Source organism: Suncus etruscus, chromosome 2 (genome assembly GCF_024139225.1).
Source record: "Suncus etruscus isolate mSunEtr1 chromosome 2, mSunEtr1.pri.cur, whole genome shotgun sequence".
Lineage (NCBI taxonomy): Eukaryota > Metazoa > Chordata > Mammalia > Eulipotyphla > Soricidae > Suncus > Suncus etruscus.
In genome coordinates, this window is record NC_064849.1 from 147,688,950 (window position 1) to 147,713,913 (window position 24,964).

Consider the following 24,964-nt stretch of genomic DNA (forward strand, 5'->3'; position numbering starts at 1 on the left):
GTTTAATGTACCTAAGTCAATAACCATAACACACCATATCAATAAAAGAAAAGTCAGAAATCATATGATCATATCAATTGATACAGCAAAAACATTTGACAAGGTCCAATACCATTCATGATAAAAGCTCTCAACAAGAGAGTAATTGAAGATACTACTCAATATAATAAAAGTCATCTACCACAAGTCCATTGCAAGCAATCTATTCAATGGGGAAAAAACTAAAAATCTTTTCTCTCAGATCACTGACAAGTTTGATCCTCTCACCACATCTATTCAATATATTACTGGAAGTATTCGCCATAGCAATTAGGAAAAAAAAAGATATCAAGGACATCCAGGCAGGAAATAAGAAGTCAAGTTATCTTGGGGTTGGAGCAATAGGAAAATAGGTAGGGTGTTTGCCTTGCATGAGATTAAACTCATATTTGACCCTTGTTATTCCATATGGTCCCCTGTACCTGCCAAGAGTAATTCCTGAGCATATAGCCAGGAGTAACCCCTGAGTACCACCAGGTGTGGCCCAACCCCTCCTCCAAAAATAGAACTCAAGCTTTCACTGTTTGCAGATAAAATGATATTATATTTAGAAAATCCTAAAAGACTACATAGAAATGCTTCTAGAAACAACAGATTTTTATGGTAAAAGTCTACAAAATTAATATGCAAAATCTCATTGCATTTTTATATATATTTAATAAAAGAAAAGAACAATTTAAAAAATCCATTCAAAATTGAGCCTCCAAAAATCAAGTATGTTGGAGTTACCTAAGGTAGTGAAAGACCTATACAAAGAAAACTACAAAAAACTGCTTCAAGGAATAAAAGAGACAGAATGTGAAATGGAGACATATACTCTGCTCAGGGATTTGAAGGATTAACATCATTAAAATGCCAGTACTTCCCAAAGCTTTGTACAGAGTTAATACATATGCTCTTGAAATTCATATTCAACAATAAATGTCAATGAATAGTTAAACAATCCTTGGGGAAAAGATTGTTTGGAGAAATCACTTTCCCACCTTTAAACTGTAATACAAAGTAGTAGTCATTAAACCAGCATGGCATTGTAATAAAGACAGACCCTCAGATCGATGGAATAAACTTCAGAGACTGGCCCCCAGTCATATAATCAATTTTTGATAAAGGGGCAAGAAATACAAATGGAGCAAGTAAAATCTATTCAACAAGTGGTGTTGGGAAAACTGGTCAGCTTCCTACAAATAAACAAAACCAGATCTCTATTTAGTGTTATGCTCAAAAATAAAATCAAAATGGATTAAAGACCTTTATGTAATACCTGAAACCATAAGATACATAGAGGAAAATGTAGGCAGAAAACTCCATGACATTGAAGTTAAAGGCATCTTCATGGGTGTGAAAGCAAAGATAAACATATAGTACTACATTAATTGAGAACCTTCTCCACATCAAGGGGAAATGGTGACAAGAATACACAGACTATCCACTGAATGAAGAAACTATTCACCCAATACTCATATGATTACAGACTAATATCTGAGATATACAACACACTGATAGAACTCAGTAAGAAAAAATAGAACCTCGGGGCCCGGAGAGATAGCACAGCGGCGTTTGCCTTGCAAGCAGCCGATCCAGGACCAAAGGTGGTTGGTTTGAATCCCGGTGTCCCATATGGTCCCCTGTGCCTGCCAGGAGCTATTTTTGAGCAGACAGCCAGGAGTAACCCCTGAGCAATGCCGGGTGTGGCCCAAAAACAACAACAACAAAAAATAGAACCTCATTCAAAATTGGGGAGAAGAAATGAACAGACATTTCCTCAAAGAAGAAATGCAGATGGCCAAAGGCACATGAAAAAATGCTCTAATCACTAATCATCAGGGAGACGCAAATTAAAACAACAAGGAGATATCATCTCACATCAGAGAGCTTGACATACCTCATAAAGAACAAGAACCAGATTGTTCAGATACTGGGGATATTGGAAGAATACTGGTAGAAATGCTGATTATCCCAGCCTTTTTGGAAAACAATATGGGTATTTTCCAAAGTCTAGAAATTGAGCTTCCATATGATCCAACATTACCACAAATAAGGATATATTATACAAAGCAAAAATCATCATGCAGACATTCCCTCTGCACTTCTGTGTTCATTGAAGCACTATTTATAATAGCCAGAATCTGGAAACAAACAGGGTGCCTGAAAACAGATAAGTGGCTAAAGAAATTTTGGTACATCTACACAATGAAGTACTATGCAGCTGTGAGGAAAATGACGTCATAAAATTTGCTTAAACATAGATGGATATGAAGAGTATTTTGCTGAGTGAAACGGTTCAAAAAGAACGAATTAGATATAGAATAATTGTATTCATTTGTGGGATATAAGAAAAAAAAAGAGTATGTAATAATATCCAAAGACAATAGAGATAAGGGCCAGGAGGACTAATCCAGGTAGTAAGTTTCTTGCAAATAGTGGAGCAGTGCACTTACAGTAGAGAAGAATCCACTATAACAATGATAGTTGGAACTGATCATTCTGGAAAATAACTGGGTGTTGAATTAAGATTAAGTGACATGCATGGTACTCCTTCATTAACAATAGTGCAAGCCACAGTATCTGAAAGAGGGGAAAAAGGATAGATAGAAGTAAAATGTCTGCTCTGGGGCAGGCATGGAGAAGGGTGACAGGGAAATAGGGACATTGTTGGTGGCAAATGTTCATGGGTGAAGGGTGGTTTATATTGAAAGATTTAAATTCATCATGAACAACTTTATAATCAGTGTTTAAATAAAAGGAAATAAAACAAAATCATTGGTGTTAGACTTTTTAACTTATTTAAGGATTTATTTTTTTTTTAGTTTTATTTTTCCCATTTTTTTTATTGTGACTGAAGTTCATTACACAGAATTATTTGCGTTACATAGTGACAATGAATGAAGGGCATTCCAACCACCAATGTTTCTCCCTCCACTCCTGTTCCCAGCATGTCTCCCACATATCCCTCCTTTACCTTCCAGAATCCTAGTGCAACGGGTCTCCAACTTACAGCTTGTTGTAGGTTGGGTATCTATTTTGTTTGGTGTTCCAGTGTGGTCAATTTTTATTTACACTACATGTTCATATGACTGGTCCTGGTATCATTCTTTTCCCTCCTCAATTTATGAGGCTGAATGATTCAAGTTATACTATTCTGTTGGAGATAAAAAGGTTAAGGAAAAGAGAAGAAAAAATTTGGTATCAATTACTAAAAAAGAAAAAAAAATCACCAAATCATATCCATAAAAGTGAAAAAGAAAGAAAAAGTGGAAGAAAAAAGAGGAGGAAAATAATATCAAAAAACAAACAAAAAATAAAACAAAACAAAACCAGAAAAAGTGCTGCAGTGGCAGGGTTTGGTGTTACCACACGTTTTTATTATTATTTTTTTTTGTATAGGCACAATAAGTATTGGGGAAGGAAGGAAATTCTCGTGGCCTAAGAGATTCAGGGTTTCTTCACTCGTGAAGCATATTGTCATGGGAACAAGCACTGGCTCCATACCTTCTCATTGCCATATCCCAGGTTTTTTGTTTTTGTTTTTTTTTTGTGGTGTCAGGAACCTGTCCTCTCAGTTGTGGATGAGAAAATCAGGCTACTGTAGCAAGCAATCTTGGTATTTGAACAGGTCCTAGGACAAGGCCTAGGATAGAGTCTTTAAGGTTCTAGAGGTACTGTTCCAACATTGTTGGTGTGTTCAGTTTTTTGTATCATGTGCTCCATGTTTTTGCTCGTTCCCTAAGCCAAAGTCTAGGATATTATGGTTCCAAAGGTTCTGCTCAGTCTCTGTTGTCAAAATTGGGCCTCTGTACTAAGAAATCTTGATTTTTGTATTAGACCTGGGCTATAGCCTAGGGTAGGGTTTTCCTTAATGGTCTCAAGGTACTTCTGCCCAGTCACAGTTGTCAAAGTCAGTTTTCTGTAGTTAGCGCTCTTCCACTTAGTGTTAGGTGATGTTACAGGACCTCCTGGTCTTAGGTCAAGTTGTCATTTCCTCGCTGTCCTCGTTGTCATATTAACACTGGCACAAGTATATCTCCCAACGGAGCTTAGTTCCTGGTGTTGTTGCAGGGGGTTGTTTCAGTTCTACGTCTGGGATCTGGGATTTGAGAATGAACTAACACTGAGTTGTATCCACATGACATATGTCCAGGATGGGAGGCACCCTTGTGTAAAAAGTGTGAGTTCTTATCCTTTGAAGATAAGATCTTGTGTCTGAGTCCTTGATTTCCCCTTATTTACTGTGCCTATACAAAAACGTATGGTGTCCTTTTGTATTGCTGGAGCTATTCTGGGTAAGGATGACAGGCTACACATACAGTATCTGTGGTGTGGTCTGAGCTTTTATCCCAGGCAAGACATTTTCTTAGTTTTTGTACCAAGCAGCACCAAAACTGGTGGGTGAAGGTAGAGAAAATATGTATATATATAAAAATAAAATATATAGATAAAATTGAGATATAAAAAAAAGGAAATTGAGAAAAAAAGGAAAAAAAAAAGGTATTTGAAAAAAGAAAGTGATGGGGGAGGCTATCTGTATGTTTAGGAATACATATCTTAAGATACATTATTATAGAGGCTGGTGAGGTGGCGCTAGAGGTAAGGTGTCTGCCTTGCAAGCACTAGCCAAGGAAGGACCGTGGTTCGATTCCCCCAGTGTCCCATATGGACTCCCCAAGCCAGGGGCAATTTCTGAGCGCTTAGCCAGGAGTAACCCCTGAGCATCAAACGGGTGTGCCCAAAAAATAAAAAAATACATTATATACATTATTATAAAGGTATTAAACTTACGTGGGCAATATAGGCCTCCCAATTAGGTCTTCTGAGATATTCTTGTGGGGAGTGAAAGCCAAGGTACTTTTTCGTATCACAGACTTTGGTCTAGAGTTTAAGATATGATTTGCGGCATTACAAAGTGGGGGTTCTGCTGCACCTGAATCCGGTATCATGCAATCATCCATGATTTGATGGGGGTGAGAGGGGTCACAAGCTTGAATCAGGAGGCTTCTTGGTTGTGGTTTCTTGCTGAGACACAAGATGAGGGATCGAGAGGGTGTCTTTCATTGAGGAGCTGGATGGTGGTCTGTTGGAAAGGAGGTCGGTCTTGGTGCCTAACGAGTTAGAAACTGAGCGTAAAGAGGGTTAAATAAGGTGGAGAAAACAATTTCGGGTTAGGATATGGGGGGGGGGAGTAGAAAGGTCTCTGGGTGTGGAAAGGCAATATAGAAGAGGGGCTATATACATTGTATAGATGAAATGTTTAAGGATAAGGCTCGGCAGTCAGAGAGTTAGTCCGGGGGGCCAGATTCCCCCTTGCCAGAATGGTCTTCATGGTAACCTGGGCTTGGGGGATGGAATGGGGTGGAGGAAAACTCCTCCCCTATCCATTCACTCACAAGCTGCAGAGGCGAGAGCTGGGCTTGGAGACTCCACATGCCGGGACAGCTAGCCAAAGTAGATTTATCTCAACAATAGCAGACCCTCTGTAGGGGTGTCTTTTTTTTTTTTTTTTTTTTTTTTTTACTGATAACCATTTTTAAAAGCACGGGGCACATTTGTGCACGCGTGACATTTACCCTTTTTAACATCGTCCAAAAATATTCTAATTCTTGGCTATTTATAGGAAAGAAAATGGAATATCCTATATATGGAGGATAGCACTCAAATAGATCTCTGAAGTCAGTGTCTAAGTGAACGTTACTTTCTATTTAGGGATTTTTTAAAATATCCATAATGGCGTTGAATCCTCAGAAGCTATTTATCCTCTCAATTCAACTTTGTTTATATGATATGTTTATTGGAATGATACATGATGATGATGATAAACAATATCTTTTTTTTTTTTTTTTTTTGGTTTTTGGGCCACACCCTGTGACGCTCAGGGGTTACTCCTGGCTATGCGCTCAGAAGTTGCTCCTGGCTTCTTGGGGGACCATATGGGACGCCGGGGGATCGAACCACGGTCCGTCTCCTAGGCTAGCGCAGGTAAGGCAGGCACCTTACCTCCAGCGCCACCGCCCGGCCCCGATAAACAATATCTTAATATCAATCTTCATACCTGGAATAAAGAATTCAAATTAATCAAAACCTTACACTTCTATAATAAAATAACTAAATAACTTGTTCAGGTATACAGAGCAACATCTTTACTGAAACTATTCAGCAGCTAGCTGATTTATCTTAAAATGTGTTTTAAATTAGAACTCAATGATTATAGCTATCGAACTACCGCAGAAAAAATAACAAGCAGTAAACTTCATGTGCTGTAAATATGGATTCTTAGAAGAAAAGTAAAATAGGGAGCCCATATTACAGAAAAATTTCACTTCTTAGCATAAGCCCCCAAGCACCCACAAACAGTTCAAGAAAATATATGTTCAAAAATATATGAAATATATATGAACACCTATATATAAAAATGAATATAGTTTAATTGCAGCACTTAATACAATGGTGAAAATATCTTAAACAATTCAAATGTCCAGAAGGAGGAAACAAACTCCGTGATCCCAGTCATCTGTGGTATACAGAGAAACAGAACAAAGAGATAGATAATATCAAACAATGACAGATCCTTGGCCTTGGAGTTCAAAAATAATTATCAAGCAGTGTGGGAGAAGAAGCTCAAGGAAAGGTCTGACTGGAGTTGCTGGTGTTGACACAGGGATAGTGGTAGTTTGGAGCACTTTGGTGTTATTGGGGTATAGTAAATTTTTACATCAGCACCATACATTTTAGAACTTGTGTAACTAAACAATAAAATACCAACAAGCTGTTGCAATTCATATTTATACTGTCTTCCAAAGAACACATTAATTTTTAATTATAGTACCATGTGACTGGATATTTTGAGTATTTGGTTTTTAGGATTAAACTTTGAAAAAAATGTGAAGTTGATTTTCAGAGAGGAAAATTCTTTCTTTCATTACTATTAGCTTCTAGTTAAGAAAGAAGAAATTTTATAATATAATCTTTATTTAAGTACCATGATTACAAGCATGTTTGTAGTTGAGGGAGGCAATTTTTTTTGGAGACAATCTATATAAAATACACAATGTGTGATATGTAAATTTGTAAGATTTTTTTGTCCTTGTTTCTAATCAGTATTTTATTTAACCATTTTACTATGAAAAGTCCTAAAACCATTTAAAATGAATAGTTACTCTTTTATAAAACATTCCACTTTAAGTTAGGGATAAATATTTTCTCTTTCTTGTCTAACAGTGACTATTCATTTGCCATGGCTATTTTCGGTACACATTATGATTTTGCTCTGTATGATTGTTCTGTGATTTGGGGAGTGTCTCAAAGTTATGCTTAGGTGTTGAGGTCCATTTCCAGTGATACCAAATGGCCAAATGATTCAGTGCTCCTGTTAGAGATCTGATTTTGCTCCTACTCAGAGTAATTTTTTTGTTTTTATTTTTGGGCCACACCCGGCAGAGCTCATTGGTTACTTGCCATGCCATGCATAGATATCTCCATTTAAGGGGAACTCAGGAGATCCACCAGATGTATCCCTGGATTTCCCTGCTGTGGAGAACTGAAATAACTCTCACAGCATTCCTCAAAAAACCCGCTGTGGATGTTTCTTCCCCTGTGTGGATAGTTGAGGAATTCCTGAAGACATATATTCATCCTATGGAATAGATATTACATTTTCTGTCCTTGTAACATCTCAGGCCAAAATATGACCTCAATCAAATAATTTGGCTCAGAAATTCCAGCACCAAAGATTACAAAGGACCTCCTTTTTGGATAATATTTAGCACCAAAATTAAAGACAATATTTTTTCTCTTTTTAATATATGTCCTTGCAGCCTCAGTTTCTGGTAATCAAGAGCATAACCAGAATGCAGATCCTGGGCTATTGACTCTTCCCAGAAAATGGAAACTACACCATAGTGAATTTAGCTCTTTCTTTCACTTGATCTTTAAATAATAGAACCCAACCCAGTGACGATTGTGTTCCTAGATTTTTTCTACTTCTTAATAATCTCTTATTTTGCACCTAAAATTTGTTTGCTAAGAGCTGCCTTGAGTTGTGGTCTTTTTCTTTGTAACTCAGAATTCTTAGGGCTCACACCCATAGCTTAATGTATTGTTTACTGTTAATCTCTGCTTTGTAATTGTAACCATTCTTCTCAATACCTATTACTGGCTTTACCCCTTAAAAAATCCCTGCTTAAAACTTAAACTTGTTCCTCCAAAAACTGGAAATCGAGCTCCCATACGATCCAGCTATACCACTCCTAGGAATATACCTGAGGAACACAAAAATACAATACAAAAACCCCTTCCTTACACCTATATTTATTGCAGCACTATTTACCATAGCAAGACTCTGGAAACAACCAAGATGCCCTTCAACAGACGAATGGCTAAAGAAACTGTGATACATATACACAATGGAATATTATGCAGCTGTCACGAAAGATGGTCATGAAATTTTCCTATACGTGGATGTACACGGAATCTATTATGCTGAGTGAAATAAGTGAGAGAGAGAGAGAGAGAGAGAGAAATGCAGAATGGTCTCACTCATCTATGGGTTTTAAGAAAAATGAAAGACATTCTTGCAATTATAATTTTCAGACACAAAAGTGAAAGGAGCTGGAAGTTCCAGCTCACCTCAGGAAGCTCACCACAAAGAGTGATGAGTTTAGTTAGAGAAATAACTACATTTTGAACTGTATGAGAATGTATGAGGGAAATGGAAAGCCTGTCTAGCGTACAGGGGGGGTCAGGTGGGGAGGAGGGAGATTTGGGACATTGGTGATGGGAATGTTGCACTGGTGATGGGTGGTGTTTTTTATATGACTGAAACCCAAACACTATCATGTATGTAATCAAGGTGTTTAAATAAAAAAAAAAAGAAAAGAAAAATTAAACTTGTCCCACTCCTGCCAGAAGATGTGTTGACGCCACATACCTGTGTGTGGTTTCATTATTTCATATTCTGCCTGGCTCCTCGTGATCACCCACTTTCCTCTTGTGAAGAATATTTCCCCCACTAGAGTTGCTGAGACACAAAATTTCTGCAGCAGTTACACCTGGCTCTGCACTCAGAAATCGCTACTGGCAGGTTCGGGGACCATTTGGTATGCCAGGCATCAAACAACCTTCTCTCCTGGGTCGGCCACATGCAAGGCAAATGCCCTACTACTGTGCTATCTCTCTGGCCCCTCCAGAGTAATTTGGGACCTAAATCTAGGAACTAAATATAGCAGTGTTCTGAAAGCCATGCAGTGCAGCAGCTGGAACTCAGGGCCTTAGAAATGTAAAATGTGCGCCAGCCCTTTGGGATGCAACTCTCTCTCCTACCTTTAGTTTTAAATATAGAGATCTCACTTGCTATGCTCATTAATCTAACTCTGATTGATAACTTGGCCCTGGTTTATGCTAATTATCAAAGACAAAAATTATTTTGTGAAGATTAGGGTTATTTAGTCTAAGCCACATTAAGTAGAAAAACTATAAAGTATTAGAGACAAATTTGTAAAGAAGAAGGGACTGGAGCAGTGATGCGAGCGATATGGCTTTTGCCTTGCAAGCACTAACCTAGAACGGACTGCAGTTCATTCGATTCCTCAGCATTCCATATGGTCCCCCAAGCCAGAAGCTAGTTCTTAGTGCATAGCCGGGAGTAACACCTGAGCTTCACTGGATGTAACCTAAAAAGCAAAAAAAAAAAAAAAAAAAAAAAAAAAGTAAAGAAGGAAACTATGCCTATATAAAAACATAAATAATGGAGCTGGTGAGGTGGCGCTAGAGGTAAGGTGCCTGTCTGCCTTGCAAGCGCTAGCCAAGGAAGGACCGCGGTTTGATCCCCCGGCGTCCCATATGGTCCCAGGGGCAATTTCTGAGCGCTTAGCCAGGAGTAACCCCTGAGCATCAAATGGGTGTGCCCCCCCAAAAAAAAACACAAAAAACAAATTCCCAAAAATCCACATAAATAATGGAAACTAATTTCCATTATTAAATTTGAAGGACACTAGACTTGGATGGGAAGACTAAAAACCATAAATGTACTAATGCAAAATTAATACTTTAGTACAACTCTGAATAATACTTCAATATTTTTGAAATATGAATAAAAGACTACTATTTAATAGTACAAAATGAACTATAAAGGTAGTTGAAAATATTAAGTTATGAAAATAAATTTATATAAATATAACTTACAGTATTAATCCATTATTAAAACATAATGTGATATTGGGATAGTACCAGAAATACATATTGGAGGATAAATAGAGAGCTCAAACTTGTATTCAAGGGATTTAATATATGGCATTTTATGGGAATAAATGTTTTATTTAATAAATAGTGTTAGTACGATTGGCTATTCATTGTAAAAAGAGTGAAAATGGGCTCTTCATTCCTTTTTATCATATACATGATACAAATTCCAGTGGGAATAGGGATTTATAAATTATGAATTCATTGAAATAAATTATTAACTCTACCTTCTACTTGCTAAAGTCGAGCTATTCAAAAATTAGAGATACAGTATGGTAAATCATGCCAAGCCATACACATAACAACAGAGTAAAAAATAAAAGAGAGAGGAGTGAGAGAAGAGGAGAGCAAAAAGAGAAGAGAGAGGGAGAGACTAACAGAGAGAGGGGAGAGATAGAATTTGATTTCAGGCTTATAGAAACTGGTTATCTTGAAAGAGATGTAATATTTTAAAGTAAGGTAGAGAGAAAACAAGGAAAATAAATCCTTAAACAAAAGAAGATTTCTTCATTCAAAATAAAACCAACTAAAAGGTGTACAAGTGCTTTTCTATAAGCATAAAGAGAATCACTAGGCAATGATGTGTAAAAAGGTGGTCAAATTTTCTATTTCATTTTCTTTATAATGCTCTTCTAAGATTATTAGATTTTATTCATAACTAGTATTAATAATTTAAGCATAACAACAGTGATGAAGTTCATTTTATTTTATTATTATTATTTTTTTATTTTGATCATAGTGCTTACATATTGTTGACAATGATATTTTAGGTACATATTTACATAAAATCAGGGGGGATTCCCATCACCAAATTGTCCTCCCTACACCTCCGTTTTTGTCCTACCACCCATATCCTCTTCCCTCACCCCCAGGGTAGCTAGAATATGTGGTCTCCTCTGTATCTAGCCTACTGCATAGTAGTCTTGCACCTGTTTGGTCCTGGTGTCTCCCTTGTTTCCCCCTCTAATTGGGGGGGCAGGACTAGCTAGTTCAAGTTACGTGGTTTTGTTTGAAGGAGAGAAAAGTAATAAACTGGGGTAAAAGTCTAATACGCCGAAAATAAGCGGAATTCTTCTAGAGGCTCTCGACATCTGTTTGAGAAACGAAGGAGAGAAAAAAGGTGAAACATTCCACCAGTACAAAAAGAAGTGTCAAATATCCAGTGAGGACTCCAACAATAAACACAAGCACCAAAACAAAACAAAACAAAACAAAACAAAACACAAAAAACAAAAAACCCCACAAAAACAAACACAAAACAAAACAAAACAAGCAAACAAACAAACAAAAAAACGCCATGGTCTTGATATAAGAAACATGGCATAGCATACAAAGAAAGAACAGAAAGGAAGAGAAAGAATAAGTATAACTGGGGACAACTTCAATTATCACACCCAAACAGAGAAATTGACCAGAAATAGATAGGTAAATAAAAAAAATAATAATAATAAATGAAAATAAAATAACATATATATAAAAAATAAATAATGTTTTGTGCTTTTTGTTTTTTTCCCTCCTGCCCAGGCACAGTAAATATTGGGGTCATTCGAAAAGGAATTCACTTGGCCTAAGAGATATGGGGTTTCTCCGCCCTTAGAGTGTATTGTCATGGGATCAACTATAGACTCTGTTCAGGATCATTTACTCTCCCGGTGGTGCTTTTGTGGTGTTTGTAAGACCTCTCCTCTGTCCTGGGTGATACAATCAGGCCTCTGTGTCTAGGGATCTCAGTATCTGCACAGATCCTGCGGTGGGATTTATGATGAAGTCAGTCTTTGTGGTTCTAGAAGCTCTGTTCCATCAGTGTCATTTTAATTCATCTTCTGTGGTTGGTGATCTTGGTCTTTGCACTGAACCTAGGATGGCACCTAGGACAGTGTCTTTCTTTGTGCTTCCAGAAGCCCCATTCCGTTACAATGGGCTCTGCCAGACCTTTGGAACTGGGGATCATGTTTATTGTGCAGATCGTAGTTCAAACCCTAGGTTAGGGCTTTTTTATTGGTCCTATCATTATTTTTTTTTTATGGGCCACACTTTGTGATGTTCAGTGCTTATTCATGGCTCTACGCACAGGCAGGAATCTCTCCTGATGGGGCTCAGGTAACTATGTCGAATGCAAGGGGTTGAACCTGGGTTTGCAGTGTGTAAGGAAGTACCCTACCCATTGTACTATGAACTATTGTTACAACCCCAAAATCATTTCTCCCCTGAATGGCAAAAATCAAGAACTTGGGGGAGACCAGGAGGGAAAGAAAAATATTTTATATGTGTAAAAGAAGATACAAACTATTACTTAATATGTTAATATTTATTTTTCCTATGATTTCTCCAACAGTTTTTGGGAGTCTGGGGCCTCCAGCCAAATATATTCTGTCTGACAATACCAAGCCTGATGGTTAGGTGCCCATGGTATGCAGTGTTATGTTAGAACCTTGCATTGGTGTAGACTACCAGAGCTATACTAAGAGGTGCTTGAGGGCTGTACAATGCTAAGGATTCAATTTGGGGACAGCTGCATGCAAGTCATATGTTCTAACCCCTCTGAACCATCTTCCTGTCCTCAGGAAACTTAATAAATGTGTCTTTCTCAAAATCTTTTGCTATTAGAGAAAATATGTTTATTACAGGGTATAAAGTTACTTGTTTTCTTTTCCTTTTTCTTTTTTGTTTTTATTTTTGGCTACAACCTGCTCTTCTAAGTGACTAGTGTACTGAGGATTCAACCCTGACAGTGCTCAGAAGAATACATGGGGGTGCTAAAGATTTGAACCACATGGGGGTGTGCTAGACAGTCATAACTGACACAGCACATACTATGCAACTGTCTTACCTCTGATATTATATTTCTGTCCTTACCTATTTATTTATGTTTGTAGATAAAGAGTGGAAAAATTTCTAACAAAGTGAGGAATATAATATTTATTGCGTCTGTAAACCCTGATGGTTTTGTTCCCCCTATCCGTTTTCTTTGTTTGGTTCTGGGCTTGTGAATTTAACCCAAGAGAAATGTGAAAGATATTCAGGGGCCAAAAATGAAGCAGTAGTCATTACACTCTGAAATATGTGCCTAATGAAATTACAAATCTCACTACAAAGACTTAGATATTGCCAAATAATTTTTTAAATGTGGTGATAAACCAAAATGAGAAGAGAAATATAAACTCAAGAAGAAAATTCTTTGTATAAGAAGAAATCTAAGGAAAATTTTTAAAATAAAGTTGGAGCAAATTTAAAATAAATCTTTTTGTATTAAAACCATTTTGTGGGAGCTGGAGAGATAGCACAGTGGTAAGGCGTTTTTCTTACATGCAGAAGGTCGCTGGTTCGAATCCCGGTATCCCATATGGTTCTCCGAGCCTACTGGGGGCGATTTCTGAGCGTAGAGCCAGAAATAACCCCTGATCATTGCCAGGTGTGACCCAAAACCAAGAAAAAAACATTTTGTTTCTCATCTTCAGTTTCTTTTAACAAAAGATTTCCAAAGTTGGCAATGTCACCAAAACTAAACTAAGAAAAATCTGCATTGTAGAAATATATATCTAAAGAAAATGCTATAAGAGCATTTGTCAATACCTGAGAAAAACTTAAAACTGTACTTAACCAGGATTTTACATATGTCCTAGAATGTTCTAAGAATGTACCCTTTTATTGGGCAGGGTCCCACAGATAGGTCACTTAAGGAGGTCACTCCTGTATCTGCACTGAAGATTATCTCCTGATGTTGCTCAAGGTACCATGTGCTGTATATCAAACCTATCCCTTGAAGAATTTTTTTGATTTATTTATTTCCCCTTGAAATTTTTAAATTGAGACAGTGTTAGTTTACAAATATATATATATATATATATATATATATATATAATCTTATGCCTCTTCAAAATGTGTTACCACTTCACAATGCCACTGGAATACTAATACATCTCCATACAGTCCATCACTTCCTCATTCCTTTGGTCTTTAATACCTACCTTTGGTTTATGTCTAAGAGTTCTTGGATGTGTCTTTGTGTCTTCATTTGGTTTGTCTAGCAGTGGTCCTCAAACTATGGCCCGCAGGCCACATATTGTATTTGTATCTGTTTTGTTTCTTTATTGCAAAATAAGATATATGCAGTGTGCATAAGAATTCGTTCATAAGTTTTGTTTCTACTATAGTCAGACCCTCCAATGGTCTGAGGGACAGTGAACTGGCCCCCTGTTTAAAAAGTTTGAGGACCCCTGGAAAGAATCTTAAGCATGTGACTTTTAGATAATTTCTCTTAGATAAAAAATGACTTAGTAATTGTCTCAGGGACTTTGATTCTTAGGTTACATGTATCTTGGAAAATAATTGTGTGTTAGAGCTTTGTAATACAATTTAAATTTTTAAATTAAAGCTATAGTCATTAAAACTCATGGTATTGAAATAAAGACAAGACAGACCCTCAGAGCAGTGGAATAGACTTGAGTATTCAGAGACTGTTTCCAAGACAAACAATTAAATAATTTTTGTAAAGGTGAAGAAATGCAAAATGGAGCAAGGAAAGCCTCTTCAACAAGTGGTCTTGGCACAACTGATTGGCCACTTGCAAAAACGGGAACTCAGACCTCCATCTACACCATGCACAAAGGTCAAATGCAAATGAATTAAAGACCTTGATATCAAATCCAAAACATAGGTATATAGAACAACATGTATGTAAAATGCTCCATGACATTGAGACTAAAGGCATCTTCAAGGAGGAAACATCACTCTTCAAACAAGTAGAAGAAGAGATAAATAGATGAGACTATATTAAGCTGAGAAGCTTCTGCACCTTAAAGGAAATAGTGCCTAGGACACAAGAGCCACCCACTGACTGGGAGAAACTATTTACCCAATACACATAAGATAAGGGGCTAATATCTAAGATATACAAGATACTGACAGATCTTAAGAAAAAGACATATGGGGCCGGGCGGTGGCGCTAGAAGTAAGGTGCCTGCCTTGCCTGCGCTAGCCTAGGATGGACCGCGGTTTGATCCCCCGGAGTCCCATATGGTCCCCCAAGCCAGGAGCAACTTCTGAGCGCATAGCCAGGAGTAACCCCTGAGTGTCACCGGGTGTGGCCCAAAAACAAAAACAAAAACAAAACAAAACAAAAAGACATATAACCCTATCAAAAAACGGGGAGAAAAAATAAACAGACACTTTCTCAAAGAAGAAATACAAATGGCCAAAAGGCACATGAAAAAATGTTCCACATCACTAATCATCAGGGAGATGCAAATCAAAACAACTATGAGGTACCATCTCATGCTACAGAGACTGGCGCACATCACAAAGAACTAAACTAAACTAGACAACATGAAATACTTTGAGAATGAAGAAATAACTGAAACAAGCAACAACACCAACAAAAAGAAATGATCTCTGAACTCCACACACTAGTAGAGAAAAAAGGATTAACAGATGGTGGGGAGGGCATAGAGTGAGAGTACAGTGGATAGAGTGCTTGCCTTGGTGAGATAATTCCTGCCCCTGCAGGAATCAGTGTTCTAAACTAGGATTCTTTGGCAAGTAAGTAAATAAGTCCCTCCTCCAGCATCCCTAGGGGACTTGGGGGAATATATAGTGGAGGGGCAGGAATTAACTCAACAAGGCAAGCACTCTATCCACTGTACTCTCACTCTATGCCCTCCCCACCATCTTGTTAATCCTTTTTACTCTACTAGTGTGTGGAGTTCAGAGATCATTTCATTCTGTTGGTGCTGTTGCTAGTTTCAAATATTTCTCTATTCTCAAAGTATTTTATGTTGTCTGATGCATAGTGACACTCAGTAATTATTTTCTGCATAAATAAACTCTCATATTCCTTTCCCTATCAAGGAGCAATCTCCTTGATAGGGAACCAGTGACACTACATTTGACCTTGTCTTGGAATGGGTAACAGTGATGATAGGACCCATGTAAGCACTTTTTAAAAACTCAACTAATTCTTCTAGGGCTAACTTTTAATTTCATAATAATATTAAATTTTCAACAGCACTTAAAATATTACTGCATTATTACATAATACAGTTTCAGGTATACATGCTGAAAAATAAGTGTTTCTATCCCTAGTCTTGTTCCTTTACACTTGACTTTTCCTCTTCTCTTCTGGTAACCTGCTAATGAATAGGTTTATGCTTAAAATAGATACTTATACCTCAGCAGCCAATAAACTGTCAAAATGAACTTTTTGATAATTATTGCTATTGGTGTAGAAGTCATTTTAGGATCTCCAGGGCTATACCAAACAGTGCTGGTAGAAGCAGCACCTGGAGCTATAGGAACTGAATCAAAAACACTAACCCATCCCTGGATTCCAAAATAAAAATTTTATTTAAAATTATCTTTATTGCTTTGCTAGCTGAAACTTAAACAAATTTGAAAGATAAGTGCTTTAATTAGCTTAAAATACTGTAGGCAGAATATTTGCTTTCCTCCTTCAATTATATATGTCAGTTCAAATAATGGAATCAGTTGTTAATATTAACTTTTCTGTCATATAGATACTTTTCTAAGCATGTGAGATTACAGATTCTAGAAAAAGCACAATTTCCTACAAGAGAGCTTCTTATAATAAATCCCAGCATTTTTCCTTCTTTAAAAGCATGTAGGTTGAGAATTCTTTAGGCTCACCAATGTTCTATTTTCTCCTTGAAGAGCCATGTAACTAGTTCTGGCCAATGGGTTATGAGCACAAGAAACATGTAATTTAGTCACGTAATGAGTAACTTGGGAAAGGCAGCTCTCTCTTCTTTTTCTATTGTGTCTCCTGAGGCTAAATATTCCAGATGGCGTAGCTATAAGATGATAGAGACTCCATAAACTGTGCTCCCCTTGGTGACTCTCTGGCGACCTATGTGGAGAATATAGCATGGGTCCCTGAGCCACTGAGTTTCAAAATGACTATCTGTGGACCTGTTTGGGGTTCACAGCATGAGTAAGGAATTATAGTGTTTGGCCACTGAGATTTTGTGGTTTGTTTTTATTACATTGTAGTCAATTCTAAATGCATAATATAGTTGAGAAATAGGAACTGGGGTTGATTTTTATTTGATCATTTATACTAGAAAGGATTTATAAATATTTTATGACTTTAAATGATCTTGCATTATTTTAAAGAACAAGGAAATTTGTACAATATGTATCTGAATTTAATAAAAGGAACCTTTATTGTGTTCCAGACTTTTCCTGATAGTACCGAAAGAAAAATTATATACTAACATACTTGGTTATACTATTACAGCTGTTATGATCATGTATAGATTTAAAGTAACAGCTCTGTCTTCCAAAGTTCTTATTCATAAAACCTTCGTTTGTACTAAAAATTGCCCCAGGTTTTATGACTTAAATTTTTTTTGGTGGGAGGTTGAGGGCTTTCAATGTACCATGGAAATTAGTGTTTTATGACTCCAAATTATTCTTGTTGGATAATTCCAAAGATGTCCAAAGCAAGTAAAACCTCCAGAACTGCTAGACTTTGGAAGAGACTAGTAAATCAACGAGTAGATAGGACCATTTATCATGTTAAACACTGGGAATTCACCACAAAATCATTACACTAAAAAGCGACATTTTTGATTGATTAAAATGGTATGGGTTGGATAGTGTTAAATCATTGTGAGTGATATGACATTATAATTTTACATAGCATATTTCTTCCAAGACAATGAAGGTAAAAGGCATTGTTATTAGATGATAACAGACAATAAGATGAATACTGATGTTAGATTTATTACCTGGTTTAGATTTAGAAAGAAGTAATTCTTGTCCTGTTCCACTTATCAAATGACTGTAAATTCAGTGATGATGTAAAATTCTAAGGCAGAGCCACTTATAGGTTTGACAAAGTGCCAGCTATAAAGTATTTATTGTTCTCAGTGGTTCTGCCTTACACACTTAAATATTTATCAGAAACATAAGCCCCTTTGATAAATGTTTCTTATCCTGGTGGGTAGATTTTTTTCAAGCATTAAGATATTTAACCAGAAACAATGCTTTATAATTTTATACTTTCAGGCCATACTTTGAAAAGGCAATATATGAGTTTTGCAATTTTATTTCTTCTAATTGCAATTTTAATTCCTTGGAATTTCCTACACTTTGAGGTAGTTATTCTTATGGAAATGAGATAGAGACATGAAGAATTCTTTATTTTGTGATTACTGTGAAGGTAAATCAGTCAAATTTTATTAATTTTATGCTTATATATATATATATATATACCAGATAAGTTTTAAGTTGATGATGCTGTGAAAAAAAATTTTGCAGATTGACATAGCCTGAAAAATATTTTATGGAGGAGTCAATTATGTCAAATGATGGTCAATTATGTCAGGTTCTCTCTAGCTTTGTATTCTGTTTCTGAAGATCAAAGGCATAGGTAATACTTTAGTTGGGCACAGGGGATATCTTCCTTGGAAGCACAGAGGATTGGACCAAAGATTGGCATTGTTTGGTATCAAACAAGGCAGTGCTATAATCAGCAGTAGTGTGTATGTGTGGGCCTGATATGGCACATAACCTAGGGAAAAGGATGCATAAAGTAGGAGACTGGACCCCATTATATCTGAAGTAGATAAATTATCTGATACACAAATAAATAAAGCACATAACTACAGACAGAAAGCAGTTAGATTTTATAAAGTTGCCAAAGACACCATATGTAAAAGTCAATGATTGAAGGAAGAGCATAGTCACAGAGTAGTAGGAAAAATAGGTACAGAAATAGAAATAGAAAGTAACAGAATCATTTAGAATTTAAAATAGATATTGAAGATAACTCAATGTTGAGTTATATTGCTAGGAAAAACAGTTGTTAAAGATTTTTTTGTTCCCAGTTAGCTGTTCATTCTAACAGCAAAATATCTTTAAAACTAGAAAATAGGTTTCTGAAAATACACCGAATTCATATGCTCACAAAATTTCAGTTCAACAAGAGATAGTTTAACAAAATATTTTTTTTTAACTTTATTTAGAGGCTGGTGGTTGAGTTCACACCTAGCTGTGCTCTGGGGTTACTCCTGGCAACTTTTGAGGAACGGATTATATGGGATGCTAGGAACTGATCTGTTGTGTGCAAGGCAAATACCCTACACCGACCCTCTGTACTATATAGCTCCAGTCCTCCATTGCATTTTAATTCAGAGGTGCTTCAGTGTTGGAGAGGATGAAAGGCAAAGTGCTTTTGTTGGTCTGTCAGTTTATCCTGTGCTGTGCTTATGAGTGTCCTAAGGCCACAAACATTTTCTAAGAAAGAAGTTCTTTTGTCTGGATCTGGTGCGAAGTAGGAACTCAGTAAATATTTTTTGAATAATGAGTTATAGAAATATATTATGGTCATTGATAACTTACAGTTACTTGCAGAATTGATGATTTCTAAGTAGTTGAAAGAAGCAATTGGGTAAAAAAAGGAAATGACAGGGCGGCCAGAGAGATAGCGTGGAGGTAAGGCACTTGCCTTGCATGTAGAAGGTCGGTGGTTTGAATCCTAGTGTCCCATACGGTCCCCTCTGCCTACCAGGAACGATTTCTGAGCATAGAGCCTAGAGTAACCCTTGAGTGCTGCCGGGTGTGACTGAAAAAACAAAAACAAAACAAACAAACAAACAAAAAAGATGACTCTTATTCAACCATTTCTAATCTACTAAATTAACACTTACTTTTCTGCAAATTTTGCCAGCCTCCAACCTACTAGGTACTCAAAAGAATTATAAGCCCTGTTTTGTTAGCAATGTATCTGTTGAAGGAGGTTTTATATCCATAAAAATTGGTTCAGGAAAATCCATTGCACCAGGCTAGCATTTAGGTTTCAAAATTGCACTGGCATTGGAGGCACTGTCAGAATCCAACTGATTTGCAGTTTGTTCTTTGCACTTGCTTTGATTCGCAGATTCAAAAGGGAAAAGGTTTTATGTTTGGAACATTTTATAATTTTATTAAAAATGAGTATGGAGCTAACTTCTCAAACTTGTGATAGTTTATGCAGTTCTTTTTGATATAGGTCTCTTGAATAATAATAAATGCTAGAGATTATTTTGAATAAATCAAACAATAAAAAGAAGTCTCTGGGAAATATTATAGGTTCATCAAGCTGACTGTTTTAGATAGGAGGGGAATTAGTTAAATTCATATTTTAATATAAAAAATTTTAATTTAGCCATTTTTAGTTGGATTTCAGTTATAAAAAGACATCTTATTTTTAATTTTATATTTTTTAATTTAGCCATCCCTCTCTTTAAAATTATTAAAGTAAGAACTCTCAAGTTCTTGTCTGCCATTCAACATTTATGATAATGTCCTATTTTCCCTTAAGATAAATATTTCAAAACCAGGGCAAATAATTCCCCCAAATATCATAGAGCTATTTCTTTCTTTAATTTTCTTGGTACTGTAATTTAAATACTGTTAATGATAACTTTATGAATACAACATTCCAACACCAAACTTTCCAACAGTGTCAAATTCCCTCATTAATGTTCCATGGTTTTCTCCTAACCATTCCCTCTCCTCCTCTGGTAAACTCAGATCCTATAGGCTCATTTATGTTTTGCTGTCTATGACCATTTGTTCCTCTTCTGTTTGACTTCACTCAGAATGATACCAGTTCTATCTAGATAGTGCAAATTGCATGCCTTCATCTTTTCTTATAGTAGAATTGTATTGCATTCTATATATATATATATATATATATATGTATGTGTGTGTGTGTGTGTGTGTGTGTGTGTGTGTGTGTGTGTGTATAAACCACCATTTCTTTATCCACATTTGAGATCTTGTTTGAACATTTGGGTTATTTCCAGATCTTGGCTATTGTGAAGCATGCTATTTCTTCAATTATTTTCTTCTTTTATTTATTTATTTACTTATTTATTTATTTATTTATTTATTTATTTATTTTTGTGGGAGTGCTCAGGGTTTTCTCCTGGCTCTGCACTTAAGGTTCACTCTTGGAGTGGCTCAGGGGACCTTATTCTAGGGATCAAACTCTAGTCGGTGGTGCTCAAGGCAGGAAATCTGCCCTCTGTATTATTTCCCAGCTCACTAGGAATGCATTCTATTATCTCCAGCAGGATTCTAATTCAGGAATTATAAAGACAAAGCTGTAGTTTTAAATTAGTTTTGAATCGTGGCCTGTACTTGAGAATTGGGTTCCTTTTGTCAAGGTTTTCTAGTTTAAATTTCTTACAAAAGGATTACTAAAAATTATATATTTTGTGAGGTATTCTTAAAAATTGGATTAAAAAAGGGAAAAGCCAGCAGTTTCTGATTCCTCTACTTTGGAAGAGTGAAAGTATTTCAGGTCAGGGGCAATTCACATATTAACAAAATAATGTCACTCACTTGCGGTTGTTTGCCTTAGCATAATGGCTAATTTTACCCTCTAAATTCTGAAACAAAACAAATCCTGAAAAAGGCAAAGTAAAAAAAACAAAGGTTGGAATTCTTGTTTGAGAAAAGGAAGAGAAATAAAGATTTTAGACATCTTAACATTATTTTACCAAAGACTCAGATTCCTAGTTTTTCAATGGGAAGCTCTAAATCCTCTTTAAGAGATAAATAAAATTCTTCTTGTTCTCAAAATTTTTTAATAAGCAGATGTCTATTTGCAGACTTCTTTCTCATTGGCTCATATAATTCTATTGCTCTAGCTTCATAGAATATTAAAATTAGAAATCCATTATAGTCAGATAATTTTTTTAAATTTTTATTGTGACCAAAGTGCATTACAATCTTTCACTGCATCGTTTATGGTACATAGTGACAATGAATGAGGGGCATTCCCATCACCAGTACTGTCCTCCCTCCGCCCCTGTTCTCAGTATGCATCCCATATCTCCCTCCTCTACCCCCCATTATGCTATGTCAGATAATTTTTAATTCTGCTTGAGCTAAGTAAAATTTCTCCCTCTTGATATAAGATTCCTCTTGTGTCTGTGGAGACCAACTTAAAAGTTTTGGTCTGACGTGAATAAAATGCCATTCAAAGCTTCTTGCGTGGGTCTTGGCATCTCTTCAAGGTGTGAACTATGATTATAGACCTATTATAGGTCCATCAAGCAGTATTACAGAGTAAACAGAATTGATAAATATTGAAATTCTAACTAAAGTTGATCTTTAGTCTACTTGTGAATGCTCTATAACTTTTTAAAATTAAAATTGCTTTGAAGCTTGAATTTTACTCTACTTATGTTATCACATTTCTACCTGTTCTTTAATAATATTTTCATGATTTTAATGTATTTGAAAAAATAATAACAAGTTTAATTTTTTTAGTTTATTTAATTTTTAAAGGTAAAACCTATATATGGTGACATTTTCAAGTTAAATGTAAGATTTGATGACTTTCTTTGGGGAAACCACGGTAAGATATCTGATATATATATATTTTTGGGCCACACCCGTTTGACGCTCAGGGGTTACTCCTGGCTATGCGCTCAGAAATCGCCCCTGGCTTGGGGGGACCATATGGGATGCCGGGGGATCGAACCGCAGTCCTTCCTTGGCTAGCGCTTGCAAGGCAGACATCTTACCTCTAGCGTCACCTTCCCGGCTCCAAGATATCTGATATTATGATAAGTTTTTAATGAAGTTTACTCAAAGTAGAATTTCTCGGCTATTAGCTTAAGTTGCTAAAAGTATTCTAGTTGTCATTTCATATTTTATTAAATTTTAGTCTCTGGTAAAATCTGTTATAATATTATTATACATTATATAATTGAATATATTATATATTCCAAAAGAAGTATTAGGGTACTAAGGTATTAGGAAACTAAGGATAAACTTTATCCAATCTCTAATTTTTTTTGAGGCTGTTTGTTATAATTACCTTATTAAAATGCCAAGGCCATAAGGTTTTTCATAACACAGTTTTATTTTTCAGATATAAATTGTTCATGATTGGGTTCCAGTCATACAGTGTACACCACCCTTCACCAGTGCACATTTCCTGGGGCAGACATTTTTTCTTCTCGCTGTCTCCTGTCTCTCTCTTTTTCTCTCTCTTCTCTTTCTCTCCCTTCCTTTTCCTTTCTTCTTCTTTTTCTTTCAGACACTGTAGTTTGCAATATTCTTACTGAAGAGTAATCATGCTTATCACTTTCTCTCCTTTCAGCATCCATTTATTTTTTCAGAGTGATCATTTCCAACTATTATTATCATAGTGATATCTGCTGTGCCATAACTACACTTCCCTGTTATTTGTGGCAAGCTTCCTACCATGAGCCTTATTGCATTTGTATCTATTGTTTCTGGATATTTTACCATTCTATTTTTTGAGGAGGGGGTTAAGCTACACCTGGTGATGCTCAGGGGTTACTCCTGGCAATGCTTTCACAAATTGCTCCTGGCTTGGGAAAACATATGGGATGCCAGGGATTGAACCCAGGTCTGTCCTGGGTCAGCCAAGTGCAAAGCAAACACCCTACTGCTGTGCTATGTCTCTGGCCTCCAAATTTTTTTTTTGAGGCTGTTTTTAAATGAAAAATTGTGATGTATTTTGAGTAGTTCCTCTTATGTCTTGGACCACAAAGTTCAATGTTATTAATCCTTCCATTTGTCAGGGTACAGTACTTAATTCTCTATATATGAGTATTTGCCATATCATGAACATAAGGTTCTAAAGGGGTTAGACCAGTAAAAAGAATTAAGGGAAATTTTTTTTATGTGCTTTAAGTGTAGACCTCAAATATATTTTAATAATGAGATCCTAAAATCGCACTATTCCTTGGTGAATGTGAAAAAATATTCAAATCAGTTTCTCTTGGGTAGAAAGAAATGTGATGGCTCCTATGACTAGTTCATATGCCTGAGAAATTGCTCTTGGAACCTGGACCTCAGATGCGTGAGGGGTCTCAGTACCTTTGGACTCTCGGTTCTCTTCTATCCAGCTTTTGATCTCTGCTGCTCTCTGATTGCTTTGTTCTGCACATAAGCCCTTATCAAAAGATGGAGAAGATGCCTGCTGATAACCCCAGAGTCCTACCTTCCAGACTTTACTACTCCATCAAGTGAGAACTCCTTTTTGCCAGTTCAGTTCTGTTCTGTGCTCAAATACTCCTTCACAACTTCTCTTTTGGCAGGAAGATGGGCTCCTCTGATTTGATAGTCCTCACCCATGTTTTCTTGAGCCTTTTACTTACCTATTGCCAGAAAGAGCCCTTAGAAAGGGGTTTTAATTAGAGGGTGCAAACAGGCTGAAAGGAAGATGAATAGGTAATGCAAGGGCACATATTCAGAACTATCTTTATTTTAAGACCTGATACTTTTTGTTCAAGAGTTTCTTTGGGTACATTAGATGTAAGTATGGTGGTTCTGAATTCACATGTTTGCCCAAAGGATGTTCTTTGCCTGAGTTTGATAGAATGGCACAAATATAGCAGATAAAGATGGAGAAACATTTTTTTCTCATAATTTTCTTAGCCAGAGAGGGTTAGTAACAATTAATTGGCATTCCTTCTGCACACTTGCCCATCCTTATTCAATGCAACACAAGGGAAAGTGAAGCTGAGGGAAGGAAGCACAAGAGTTCCATCTACTTGGATCCCCAATTTTCACTAATTCAGGACAACAGGAAAGAAAATTCCAGAATTTTTCACTTTCTATAGATTTTATTTTATTTTTCTGTTTTTGCACTGCACCTGATTGTACTCAGTGTTTTTTACTCCTAGCTCTGGGCTGAGAGACCACTCCT

At 36.4% G+C, this 24,964-nt stretch overlaps 1 protein-coding gene across 1 annotated transcript in view; it reads right to left on the reverse strand.

Moving 5' to 3' along the window:
* ARRDC3 (arrestin domain containing 3) overlaps window positions 1-24,964 on the reverse strand; it is a 689,774-nt gene that overhangs the window by 165,738 nt on the left and 499,072 nt on the right.